The following is a 14,097-nucleotide window of genomic DNA, read 5'->3' on the forward strand; positions in this document are numbered from 1 at the left end:
TCGCAGCAATCTATATTGAGCTGCCTACTGCGGTATTTGACGTTTGTTCAGTTGATGCTGTCCCCGTTTCGCTGAAGCTACCACCTCCATTGATCGTATACCCAGTAAGCTACTTTGGAGCAACCTTACAACTGCTATAAAGTTCGAAAAATACATCGTCCAACTAGAGAAATGAAACTCATTCCACGTTCTGATGTTGATCAGACACATGTACATTCGGGTCAACTGATGAGAGGTCTAATCAAAGGTCACGAGCGTTCATAGGCCGTACGATCAATTATGTCAGCATATCTAATAACGTTAAATCATGGCTCCGCCCTCGGCCCCGCTTGGCGGCTACATTCAAATTTCGCAACGGCCCTAAAAGATCCCGGATGCTGTCGATTCCGGTAAGGCTGCATCATTTCATTGGCGATATATACCTTCTCGCAGCCTCAACTTCACAAATTTTCCGTCTAAGTGGCCAAAATGGGTAGATTTGATGGCTGATTTATAGACTTGCCAACACCGGGAGAAATTTTGAGAATCAACATGCAGAAGTGAAGAAAACGGAGGTAATTCATGGGTATGTCAGTTTACTGTCGAGTGGAGCTGGCTACCTTCTCATTATATACACTGTGTAGTAACTCTCGCCGTAGACTGAACCTGGGCAATGGTAACTCTCGCCGGCAGACTGAACCTGGGCAATGGTGTCACTTGTATATTTTGGCATAGATTGTGAACTATATAAGGGTTTCCAGAGGGTTGTTCACATAAGCACATTACAATGTGTAAAATATGACTTTATTAATCATAATCATAATTTATTAATAATCATAATTATCACAACAATGGAGTTTCCAGACAGCATTTACACAAAGTAGACGACATTGTGTGTAAAAAGTTTAAATATTCTGTAACATTCATATTAATAATTTATTATATTCATAATTATTTTTTATGATAATAATAGGAAAAAATCATCACAAATTAGGCCTATGCCTACTGGACCTGTGGTAGGTCTACCTGCCGGTTCACAATATGGCATTGCGTACCCACCAAAAAGGACTGCTTTGTCATCCGACAAAAATGCTAGAGTATGACCACCTCTTGCTTCGGGCACAACTCCCGTTTGAGTACATTGGCGATACAGGGTTGCTTTCATTTTCCAACCAGTAGTTGTTTGTTTAATCATTTCAAGGTGGTATATATCCGCCGTGACCTTCCAGGAGTTCAGGTTCCTGCCACCATGCAAAATAAATTCCTTCTCAGACAGTCTTACTAAACTAGCATCAGTGACTTCAGTGAGCGATGCGCCTGCAGTTACTGTGGGAACTTGAGACAGGTGACCCTCTGGTGAAACATTGAACGTAAACAAATCCTTCGCTGTGTGCCAAGCTGACTGGTGTTTGCTCTCGGCTCCACCCAAGCAGACAAATGAACGGTCACTCACTGCAGCTGCAGCATGTCCTTCTGGGGGTATAAATAAACCCTCCTTGACCTCTTTTAGGGTTTGTTTTTTTGTCTGCCTTCGACCAGCTGTATTACTGTTTGACAGCGACAGGGAGTACACCTTCCACAAAGCTAGTCTGGTTCCCTGACCCATTTCCCCGGTAGAGGGCGTGGGGAAATATAGGGTCAGGTACCGGGTAGCCATCTTGAACAGAATTTTGTTCAAGATGGCGGAGGGTAGTCACCTGACAGAACGTGCTACAACAAATATGGCTGCTACCATGAAAACGCCGGTCAAAATTCGACTGGATCAGAATTATGTTCGAACACTGGTATCCGAACCAAAAACATTAGCACACGAGATGGGAAACATAAACTTAAAGGATTAATCCAGAAGTACGGGGAAATAGAGGTGATTGAAGGCTGGCTGTGATATCGCAGCAGTACTTGTTGTGTGCATCGAACGCGCTAGGGTCATTGAGGTCATCGCCGACTGTGGCGTGACCCCAATGACCCGAGCACGTTCGATACACGCCACAAGTAATGCTGCGATATCACAGCTAATTGAAAGCAAACTTTGTTGGAACTGCGAACGACGATTGATTTCGATGGATAGAATGGTGTCCGAATTTCGTGAAAAATGCCATGCATCATGTTGACGTTCTAAAAGTATTAAGAGGTGTGCTAAATCACAGTGGCTAAATCATGAAGGTAGAAAGTCTTTCTTTCTACCTCCACGGCTTTGTGGTACAAACAAGAAGTTGGTGTCAAGTGAGCCTGAAAGTGCGAAACCCAAGAAAGATGAGAAAATTTACAATTGTTACTTTCATCCAATCACAGCTTGTTTTATTTTAACCCAATAGCGTCCATGTTTACATTAGCCGGTACCTGACCCTATATTTCCCCACGCCCTCTACCGGGGAAATGGGTCAGGGAACCAGACTACCACATAGCGGCAGCCATATTGGATTATGATGTCATAGATATAACTGAGCATGCTCAGAACTCATTGGAGCAAAGAATTTGCCCGCAACTAAACAAAGCATATTTCTAATGGTTTAATCAGGTACAATGCGATGTGAAGCATCATGTAACACTTTCATTGCATGTTTACACAGATTGCATAATTGCTATAAATAGCACATGAGGACTCTTACAGCCCAGCTTTACCATAAAAACCCTATCACTTTGACCACTCTTTTAATTGACCAATCTATTTTTTTCCTCAAAAAGTAATTTTATTTTATCCTTACCAAGTCAACCATAAATGGAAATTAGAACTTTCTCTATCTCTATTTATTTGACCACCCTATCATGACAAACCATTTGAGCAATTTCTTTAAGATAACATACAGGGCACAATAAATGACGGTTCAAAATATGTCAAAGTTGGGATTCAGGAAAGTTGCCTTTACATGTTTTAATCCTCCAAGATGGTAAGCATTTCACTATGAACAGTCAAAAAAAGTTGAACTTTCTGATAATTCTACACTAAAATTATTTTGGTTTTGATGATTTCCTAATTAATTCAATTATTTAAAATCATATTAATTATTTTTTTCTGGGTGAATTCATAGGGTTTATACAGTATAAGAATTACATACAATGTAAGTCAAATTTGATCAAAAGTGACAAAAAAAAATTCCTTAAAAATACAGATTTGCATATTTCATCACAATTTGAACAAATCTAAGTATGGTTATCCCTAGGGACCTGTATACCAAATAACAAAGCTGTCTGACCAGCGGTTATGAAGAAGAAGATTTTTTAACAAAAACGCCTATTTTGGCATTAATTTGCCTATTTTCAACAATATCAAAAATTGAAAAGAACTAGTTTCTCAAAATCATATTTTTCATCTACACAACAAATATCAAATCAGTAAGTACTGCGGTTCTCAAGATATTTGAGTGGACGGACGCCTCACAAACGGACATACATACATACATACATACATACATACAGACTGACGACGGACGGATACCCATCCCAATAGCTTCTATAGACTACAGTCTATAGTAGCTAAAAATCTTAGCCCACCAACAAAAAAATATCATGATCTTCTGATTTGTAAAATCCGGGAAAAGCTAATTTATTTTAGGTTTAACATAAGTTGTTCGTATTATGCATTCTAAAAAAGTTTGTCAATCAACGTAATTTTCAAGATGGCGTCATCGTGAACTCATACGCTATACGATAATACATCACAATTTTTATTATCAGTAGTTCTTGAAACAATTGAAGCTCAGAAAACAACCACTTTTGACCAAAAGACTGCATTTTTGTCAACAGGACTGAATCCTCTCGGTAATATTGCAAAGAATTATGACCGCAAGAACAGCTTACTTCATTACGCTGGGGATGCCATCTTGATCAAAACAAAGAAACGTTTAGTTGACAAACTCGGGAGTTTTCATGCAAAATATGGAAGACTCCACACTAAAAGTAGGTGCACCATTTTGAAAAGGCTTTTAACTGTCAAAACAATTTGCGTTTGGTGGGTACTCAAGACACATAAATGCACGTCGCTGTACTTAGCACTGAAACTTGAGAAGCAAATTAATCGGCAAATACTGCAGCTGAACGGAAAAAAAAGCAATGGTCACCAAGCAAATCTATCCCAATTTTTTGCAAGCAGCTGAATTACACTCCAAGACAGGCTAAACTTTACGATTAAATCGGCATGAAACAAGTCATCAGTCGAAGACACAGTCCCTGCCGGTTCAATGTTGTTTAGATCGCCCTTACCCGAAATTTTAGGCCTCCCGCAAACTGTTACTGCAAATTTACCGCAAGCTTTGCAGTAAATTTGCAGCAAACTATTTGCCGCAAATATGCGGGTGGTTCATTTTTCAGATGCAAATTAAGTTTCTTGTGAACTTGCTGCAATATGCAGCAAACTCCCTGCCGCAACGTTTGCGGCACAATCCTTGCAGCAAACTTGCGGCAAATTAATTTGAATGTTACTGAAAATTTGCCGCAAACTCCATACAGCAAATTCTTTTATTTGCGCTGACCATTGTTTCTCGTGAAACTGGTATTTCAGAGTTTAGTTGGATAAAACACATCTTGTGCTGTCCACAGTCGGCCAATATATAAATATTATTTATCCAACTTAATTCTGAAATACCAGTTTCACGAGAAACAATGGTCAGCGCAAATAAAGTTATTATAAACAAAAAGATGACAGAGAAAAAAAGGTTAAATTCAATTGTGGTACAATTTATTTATATGCCATGTTCATTTCATGCCACATAAGTGTCATGATCATGTCAAGATTTTCTTTTGACTTGAGAAGTTTCATGTAACATTTACATTACTGTCAAGGCTGCGATTTGGCTTTCTGTTCTCTGAATTTCTTGTCCCTTTAGTGTACCAGCAATGGATTCTGAAAAATATAAATCGTTCAGGGAAGAGTGTAAGTCTTTACCGTTTGACCAAACATTGTAAATTTCATGAAAGAAATCCATAATTATTTGAAAATGAGACAAAATCAAGTTGAAAAATTGAAGCAGAAATGCATAAATATTCATGATCGAAATTAAATTAATAGTCGCGCCGGCGGCTTACTGACTACGCATGCGCTTATTCATAATATACTATGCGAGTAACCGAAGTGTACCCTTCTTTCATGGGCGCCGCCATGTTTTTTTTTGAGTACTCGTAAATTAAAAATAGCGCCAATGGCACTTGATCACAACTGGCACATTGTGAAACTACTCTATCTCTGGGTACACCTGTACATGAAATACTGAATGGGTAGGTGCTGCGGGTTTGGAGTTTGTCAGTAAATGCACACAGAAAACAAAGTCCCGAAGTAGCGAATTCCAGCCATTTTCAAACCACACTGTTTGTCAGTGGGGTAAGCAATATTCGCAAAAATCACATTTCCAGGCTAATAGACTATGTTTTAACGAAATCACACGTCCTTATTACAAAATAAAAAGATCTTTGTCTTTAAATCAATGCGCCAGTAAGCAGGTCAAGCAGCTAGTTATGTCATCAAGTCTGTAATGTTAAGGGTCATAACAAATGTGAGAAATCTAAAACATTAAATATGTTGTTTTTTATCAATTTTATTACCAAAAGCGCATGAAAATCTCTGATACTTTGAATCAGCCATTCTGCATATTTGTAACATTCATCAAAACCTCATTTCTGTTCCACAACTCATTAAATAGTCCACAATGCAGGATTGGTGTACATTCCAAAACTACATATATGAAAGACCCCTAAAATCAATTAGTTAAAGGGGGTTAGAAATTTCCCAAAACTATCTAACCGCTGCTCTGTTTGGCTCCATTTTTCGGAATCGGAACCTTGGAATTAGTCTGAATATCTCTACCAAATATCAATGCAGTCTGTTCAGCAGTAATGACCTATGGTCATTATGTTAAAAAATACCGCCAATGGCGCTTGGAGATAATGACCCGCCTAGTATTATCGGCATTTATCAACAACCACACTCACTGTGAATTAGACAGACCACGAAGTCAATCAGCAACATATAGCTGACAGACTATTTTTTACATTGCGATTTTAAGCTCATTTTCATGAGAAAAGAGACATCTATATGTATATGGAGAAAAGCAGAAGACATATTTGTAAATTGTTTGTTAAGTGACAATCATATATGCATCTCTTGAAATTTTGTGGTTATAAGGTATAACAGTAGTGTAAGAATAATGAGGTATGAATAAGTTAGTAAAGCTAAGTTGACAGTAATTAAGATTACAAAATTATACACTAAGCTGGGGAAATCTGATTGAAATAAATGTTGAAAAGTAGCAAAGTCATGGTCATCTTTTGTCTAATACCTTGTGTAAGTTCATGAACTTTACATAAATCTTGCTATAGATTTGTTGCTAATGGGCAATAACTGTGTTTCAGATCATTTGAGAGCAATCTATCCATGACAAGTTTAAATTGTAATATACTTCTATTTAAAGGAGAGAAACTTCTCAAATAATTTTTTTCCCTGTAATTTGCTGTGAGAACACATGGACAGATACTCAGGACTCTATGCTGGTGCTACTTGATAACTAACCTACAACTTGTAACGTCATTGTCTAACCTGTTCACCCCAATTTCCTGTAGACAGGTCCACACTCTCCATTGATAACAATGGGTTTGGGCCATACCATTGTAGTGAAAGACTGTAACATGTGAGGTTGTGGATACTTAATCTCTGGAATGTCAAAGTCTGCATATTGACTCAAGGATGTTTACTTAACAAACGCCTAGGGTCATCTCAAAAGTGAGAATCTAAACTATGAAATATGTTTTTTTTAATGCTTTTGATGCCAAAAGACCATAGAAATCTCTTATACTTCGAATCAGCCATCCTGCATATTTCTAACATTCATCAAAACCTCATTTCTGTTCAACAACTCATAAAACAGTCCACAATGCAGGATTGGTGTACATTCCAAAACTACATATATGAAAGACCCCTAAAATCAATTAGATAAAAAGGGGGTTAGAAATTTCCCAAAACTATCTAACCGGCGCTGCGTTTGGCTCCATTTTTCAGAATTGGAACCTTGGAACCAGTCTATGTATCGGTATCAATATCAACGCAGTCCGTTCAGCAGTTTTTGACTTTTTGTCGTTTACGGAAATGGACGACATCAAACACCGGTTGAAACCACCTCTATATCACAACTTCCAGTTGTGATAACAAAAACGAAACAAATTACTATTATATAACATGCCTTTTATAAAATATATCTCTTTTTTAGCCGTAATGTTATTATGCACCTTGTCGCTGATAACAAATATCGTTAATATAGATAAAGGGAGAAAACTGTCGTGCATATGAACGGGGGCATACGCAAAGAATGCTGGGATTGAATTATAGAAGAGCGCCCCCTGTGTCAATAAATAGATTCAAAATTGCCAGTTTTTAGACGGAACGCTATAGTTTTCAGCTTGCAAGTGGAAGGTGGGCAGTGCGGTTACCATTGCAATGATAATGATTGCATAATACGTCCCTTGTTTAACGCAATAGGCTGTTATCATTGTAAAAATTGCCAATTTTTGTCCAAAATTTTTACACGCTACAGAAAATCTATACCTGCCCTGCTGCAGGGTTTGACGTCGTGTACGTACGTGAACTGCTTTCATCAGAGGGAAACTGGGCATAGTTGTCATATAAATGTTTATGAAGTAACAATTACAGTTTATCATGAATCAATACAAATAACATTGCCAATCTTAACCCCTGGCGCGACACCAAGGGCTGAGCCTATATAAATATTAATGATTAAATGTCCGACAGCGGACAACTCGCCGTATGTTGTTTACATACACGACGGCGACAATCTGCAAAAATCTCAGCACTTACTGTAAGTAACAGGGCTCGAAAGACTTTTTTTCAACCACCTGTCCACTGGACAAGTCAAAATAAAAATTACCTGTCCCAGTGAGAAAAGTACCTGTTCCAAAATGGCATAATTTATTCTAAGAAACTATACTAGTTTCAATTCAATTCAACAAACTCATGCCTGTATCGTATGCAACTGGCGTTACAGCGGTGTCGAGATAGCTCTGAGAATCTCCCAAACTAAGAGATTTGAGACGTGACCCGTAAACAGTGATGAGATATTATCGAATATTCTTTTACTTCTTTCTGACAGGTAAATATCCAAATAATGATTTTCAAATTGTAAAAGGGATATACTGTGACAGCGTTTCTGTTAACACAAAATCCTACGTATTTTACGCAAAATAGTCTGAAATACGCAAAAAAAATCATGATTGCGTAAACTAATACAAGAAATGCCGCCCTTGACACGGACATACTTGACTCGCACTACATTGCCTCAACGTGGTTCAATGCAGGACAAAAATAGAACATATGCACCTGCTTGCAAGTGACATTTATCATGATATTGCAACATTTTAGACTTTAGCGGACCGCAACTCTTTATGAAACATTGTATTTCATCATCACAAAGCATCATGTCAATCAGTTCTGAACAGACAATGACACTACAGATGCAAAAAATTCGAGAATCCATCGAGTCTACGTTGTTGGTAACACAATACAGTAAATCATGGTCATTAGGGGGCACTTATAGGTTTGGTCATGTCCGGCGTGTGTGCGTCCGTGCGTGTGGGCGTCCGTCCGTTCACGCAGTATCTCAGAGATGCAAGAAGCGATTTCATTCAAACTTGATACAAGGATTACTTCATATGTCATACAGATGCACGTCGATTCGTTTTGCTGATACGATCCAATATGGCTGCCAGGCGGCCATTTTATTACGATTTTTTCATGTACAGAGCCATAACTCAGACATGTTTCAACTGATTTTATTCAAAGTTGGTACAAGGACATTGACCAATGTCATAGATATGCACGTCATTTTGTTTTGTGATACGATCCAATATGGCCGCCAGGCGGCCATTTTATTACGATTTTTTCATGTACAGAGCCATATACTCAGACATGTTGCAACCGATTTTATTCAAAGTTGGTACAAGGACATTGACCAATGTCATAGATATGCATGTCAATTTGTTTTGTGATACGATCCAATATGGCCGCCAGGCGGCCATTTTGTTACGATTTTTTCATGTCGAGGGCCATAATACTCTAAGGCATATCTTAACCGATTGTATTCAAAGTTGGTACAAGGACATTAACCTATGACATACATATGTATGTCAATTTGTTTCTTGATATGATCCAATATGGCTGCATGGCAGCCATTTTGTCACAATGTTTTCGTGTCCTTAGCCATAACTTGGGCATGTCTCAACTAATTTTATTCACCGATTTTATTCAAACTTAGTACAAGGACATTGACCTATGTCATACATATGCACATTGATTTGTTTTGTGATACAATCCAATATGGCCGCCGTGTGGCCATTTTTTCCGATTTTTTCATGTCCGGAACCATAACTCAGACATGTATCAAGCAAATTTATTCAAAGTTGGTACAAGACATTGACTTATGTTATACATATGTACGTCGATTGGTTTCACGATATGGTCCAATATGGCCACATGGTAGCAATTTTGTTATGGTTGTTTCATGTCGAGAGCCATAACTCTGGCAAGTCGCAACTGATCTTATTCAAAGTTGGTACATGTACATTGACTTACGTCATACATATACATGTTGATTTTTTAAACAGTAAGATCAAATATCGCTGCATGGCGGTGATTTTGTTACAATTTTCAGATGTACAGAGCCATAACTCAGACATATTTCCACCAGTATCATTCAAAGTTGGTACAAGGACATTGACCTATTTCATACATATGCTCGTCAATTTGTTTCACGTCATGTAGCAGTAACATGTCAATTATTGAAGTTTCGTAAGTAGGCTGATATGTCAAGAAATACGTACTGCATCAAATTCATGAAACTTTATACAGATGTTAACTGATGTTAAGGTCACATTGCTTTAACATTGAAAAAGACATTTATCAGTGTCATTTTAATTAATTTGTAATTGCATAAGTAATGAACTTTCCTAATTAGGGTTATATAGCCACAAATTAATACAACGTCAAATGTGATGAAACTTGATACAGATGTTGATCTCATAGTGTTGTAAATACTGCATCAAACTTTATGAAATATGGTACCAGTGATAATCTGTCAAGTGTTAGAATTGTATGCAAAAATGTTTTGCAACATCCTGTTGATTAATTCCTAGTTGACTCATTTTATGAACTTTAGGATGGTGGCCTACATTGGTTTTATGTTTTCATCACCATGGACCACTCATTCTTGGCCATTGAGCGCCATCTGTATCAAAGTATTTTTATCACAGACCTAATTAATGAAGAGGACTCTATCCTCTCTAGGACATGTAATCAAAGTACCCATTAACAAGTGGGGACTGTGTCATCAACGAGGACTTGTTTGGAAGTGTTTACGGGTGACGATTTACAACTCTGTAGGTTGCATCTTGAGAGGTCCCGTAGACTTTGATCAGTATCTGCTTTTTGTTGGCCCTTTGAAAACACTAATTTCATTGTCAGAAAGTATTTTCTTTGAACATGAAGTCATAGGCTGCTCAAGGTCATATACGACACATGCATCACGGCATTGCAAGCGTTCAGCTACTAAACCTTGAAGCCCCCCACGTTATTTTTTTTGTTAATAGAGCATGCGCATTAAAGGAAACCCCCAAGTTCGACAGAGAAGACTGCCCAACTCACTTCAGATACCGATTCCCATCGACACCGTACGCGTTGTTGATACATTTTACGCAAATAAAACCAAGTTGCGTAAAATCGTACGCAAGTTTTGAATTGAAACGGAAACGCTGGTATATAAATTTAAACATGAATATTTGCTGTAGTCAATAGGTTGAAATACTGGTTGCAGGCTGAAAAACCTACCTGTCCACTTGGACAAGTTCTTTTCAAAACTACTTGTCCCGGCCAAATTTCACTTGTCCGGGACAGGCAGACAGGTATTATTTCGAGCCTGAGTAACTGTTGTGAAACGAAAGTGAATTCAGTATGAATCAGACTATACTCAACGAAAATTTATCTTTCGGTAAAGATTGCAATACAACGATTACAGAACATAATTATAGCGATCGATGTACAGACAAACGGTACATTGACTTACATTTCTGAACGGCTCGCAGACGCTGGACGATTCCCGTCCGGTTGCAGGTCTCACACCGTGCTGACTGTTGTGTGTAAATACCGTACTCAGAAAATGTAGTCGGCATCTTTACTGCCGCTCGCATTCACAAATTTAGAACTCCGCCTGTCCCTGGTACTGTATACAACTATGTGATATCATTTGGCTGGCGATTCCATAGAAAGATCACGAAATTGTCAACTAGAAAACTCCCTGCTCACAAGTACGCAGCCGACACTCTGGCCGATGGTACTAAAATCTAACTTCGCGCCGATCAAGCCTCATGACGATAACGGAAGTGCGATCTATAAATCATTACGCGATTGATAATGTAGTCCCGTTTTTAAATGCTGGAATTGACTCTACATCTGCACCAATCCGTTATATTTCATACTTAATATAGCATTTAATTTATTAGTTTAATGAAAATGGTTATTTTTATCATAGAAAGACTAAAAAAAGAGTAAAAATTCTTTCAGCACGAAGAATCAATATCAATGCGCGAACTGACCTTGATGAACCGTGACCGGAGAGTGTAAACATGCCGGCTGCTCGCAGCTGATACACAGGACGTGTTGTACGTTGGTGAAGTGGCGCATTGAATTTGCGTTTAGCGACTCGGGATGGAGTGTAATCCTAAACCTCAAATTTGTGCTCGGCAATACAACTCAACGCTGAAACATGGACAAAAGCCTTTTACCTCGACCCATGTTATCAGAAGGCGAGATTTTGTCAGAGGCATCGATGGGGACAGACTGTAAGCTGCAGTGCATTGTACGTACCGTATACATGTACTACATTGATGGGATGAATAGCTTGGAGCACAGCCACTACTCTGCTTGGAGGTAGTAGCGGAAACATTACTGTACAGATTTGCAGTAACAAAAGTCTACGACGTGTCCTTGCAGACTATCATCAACGCACATTTCGTTCGAAACTGTTTGCATTTTGGTATCATTCGCAGAAAATACAGGGTGTAACTTGCAAGACAGACAAGTCCCTGTTTCAAAAATTTGTTTCCCTAAAAATTGAGTTTTCGATCCAACCATAATTTACCCAACCAGATTGTCAAAGGGCACTTTTATTACATCATGTCACTACAGTATATACTATAGATGCACTCTATATCCATGCAATGCTTCACCAGCATAACTGAAGCTGTTCATTATCTAGCATTACCAGTTATTATAATTTAAAAAGTGGATTGTCTTTATGAAATAAAGGAACATAAAATATAAATGAAAGATCAATTTTATGTTGCTTACACATGACTGGTCACGAAGTGCAACAGTACTCAGTGTGTAGTGTGTACTCCCTGGTAATGAAATAGTTGGAAATATGTCAATCATGTGTTGCTGCATATTTGCAGCAATCTGGTTTGACGCAAATTTGCAGCAACTTGGTCGTTTACCGCAAATTTGCTGCAAACTGACTTAAGGGTTTGCAGGAGGGTCACATCTACCTGCAAACTTCTGCAACTCCTTCCTGCAAGCTATATGCTTGCTGCATATTTGCAGCAAACTTACGGCAAAATTTGCAGTAGAAATAATTTTCGGTAAGGGTCTGATCTTTGGAATTTTGATATTATTTTTGACATATATTGAGGGCTTTCAACCTGGTGGTCATTTTCTACTGTATCATGACAAAACTTCATGAGGACATGCATGTCATGATCATTAGCTCTTTGCCAAGTTTGAAGCAAATTGGCTGTAGGCATGTCTGGTTGGGGCTCCAAATGTGAAACTTACAAATAAAATGGCTACCAAGTGGCCTGTTTGAATCATATTCCTATGAGAAATTCAATTGTACATTAAATAGCCCTATACCAAATTTGAACCGAATTGGCTGAGGCATGTTGGGGTTAGTGCTCAAATATGGAAAATACACAATAAAATGGCTGCCAGGTTGTTTGAATTGTATCATGACCAAAAAATCCATGCATGCATATATGTCATGATACATTAGCCACTGGATATTACTTCCAAAATATATACTTTAGTCATTTGGCTGGATGCACTAATAGTATGCATGTCACATTTGACCATTACAGATACCATCTGGCCAGGTAGATCATGCATTTTCTTTCATAGCTCTATACCGTAGGTGGCAAAACAGACATGTATTGATCAAAAGCAACTGCAGGAAATTTGGGGAAGCTGTTTTAGTGTTAGTTGAAGACCAAACATGGTGTGGTTTGTTCAGAGAACAGGCTTGAAGATTAACGAATCTACTTGACTGCTTCGACGCAACATCGTTCTTGAGTTTTTAGTGCCAGTATGTGTTGATATGAGTCCTTATAATTAACATAGCTTTCCATTGGTTCTTTGACAGGGGTTCTTGAAGCAGCTGATAACAATTTGGAAGGTCATATTTTTGCAGGATATCGTTTGACTGTATTAAACCAGTACTAACTCTTGAAAGTGCTCATACTATATTGACGAAGGGCAAGGTTGTATTCTGCAGAGTTTCTAAGACGGCAAATGTTTACAAACAGATGGGTAATGATAGTTTTGTCTTGGAGGGCTTCTAAGGTCTGTGCGCCAAGTAGCAGCAGAACAAGAGAATTGTTACATCTATTAGGGAGGTGTTGAAATAGTTTTAGAGTTTTCATTTGAAAACTCTCAATAGTAGATAAGTCCTTCTTCTTTATGTCGATGATTTCAAGACCAAATAGGAGTACCGTCTTGGGATAATGTAAACTTTCCAAATATGAAAAGAGATTATTGGGTTAAGGCCGTTACGTCCATGAAGCCCAGCGCCAAACAATTGGTACAATGTTCTTCTGGCAATTTGAATATTTTCTGAGATATCGAATATTCCATGTTTTCTTCTTGTAATGCCTAAATGTGATATGATGTCACCATTGGGAATAACATCATTATTAATCTTTGGTTGGGAGATGGAGAAGTCTGTAGACTGGCGTTTTTGGAGGTATATACAGATACTCTTGGAGGCGTTAATCAGTTGTCTTTTACCATTGGTGTTATCTTCAACAATTTGTACCATGGCATTTACATTGTGATCATTACAGGACAATAAAGCGATA

This window comes from Ptychodera flava, chromosome 11 (assembly GCF_041260155.1).
Source record: "Ptychodera flava strain L36383 chromosome 11, AS_Pfla_20210202, whole genome shotgun sequence".
Lineage (NCBI taxonomy): Eukaryota > Metazoa > Hemichordata > Enteropneusta > Ptychoderidae > Ptychodera > Ptychodera flava.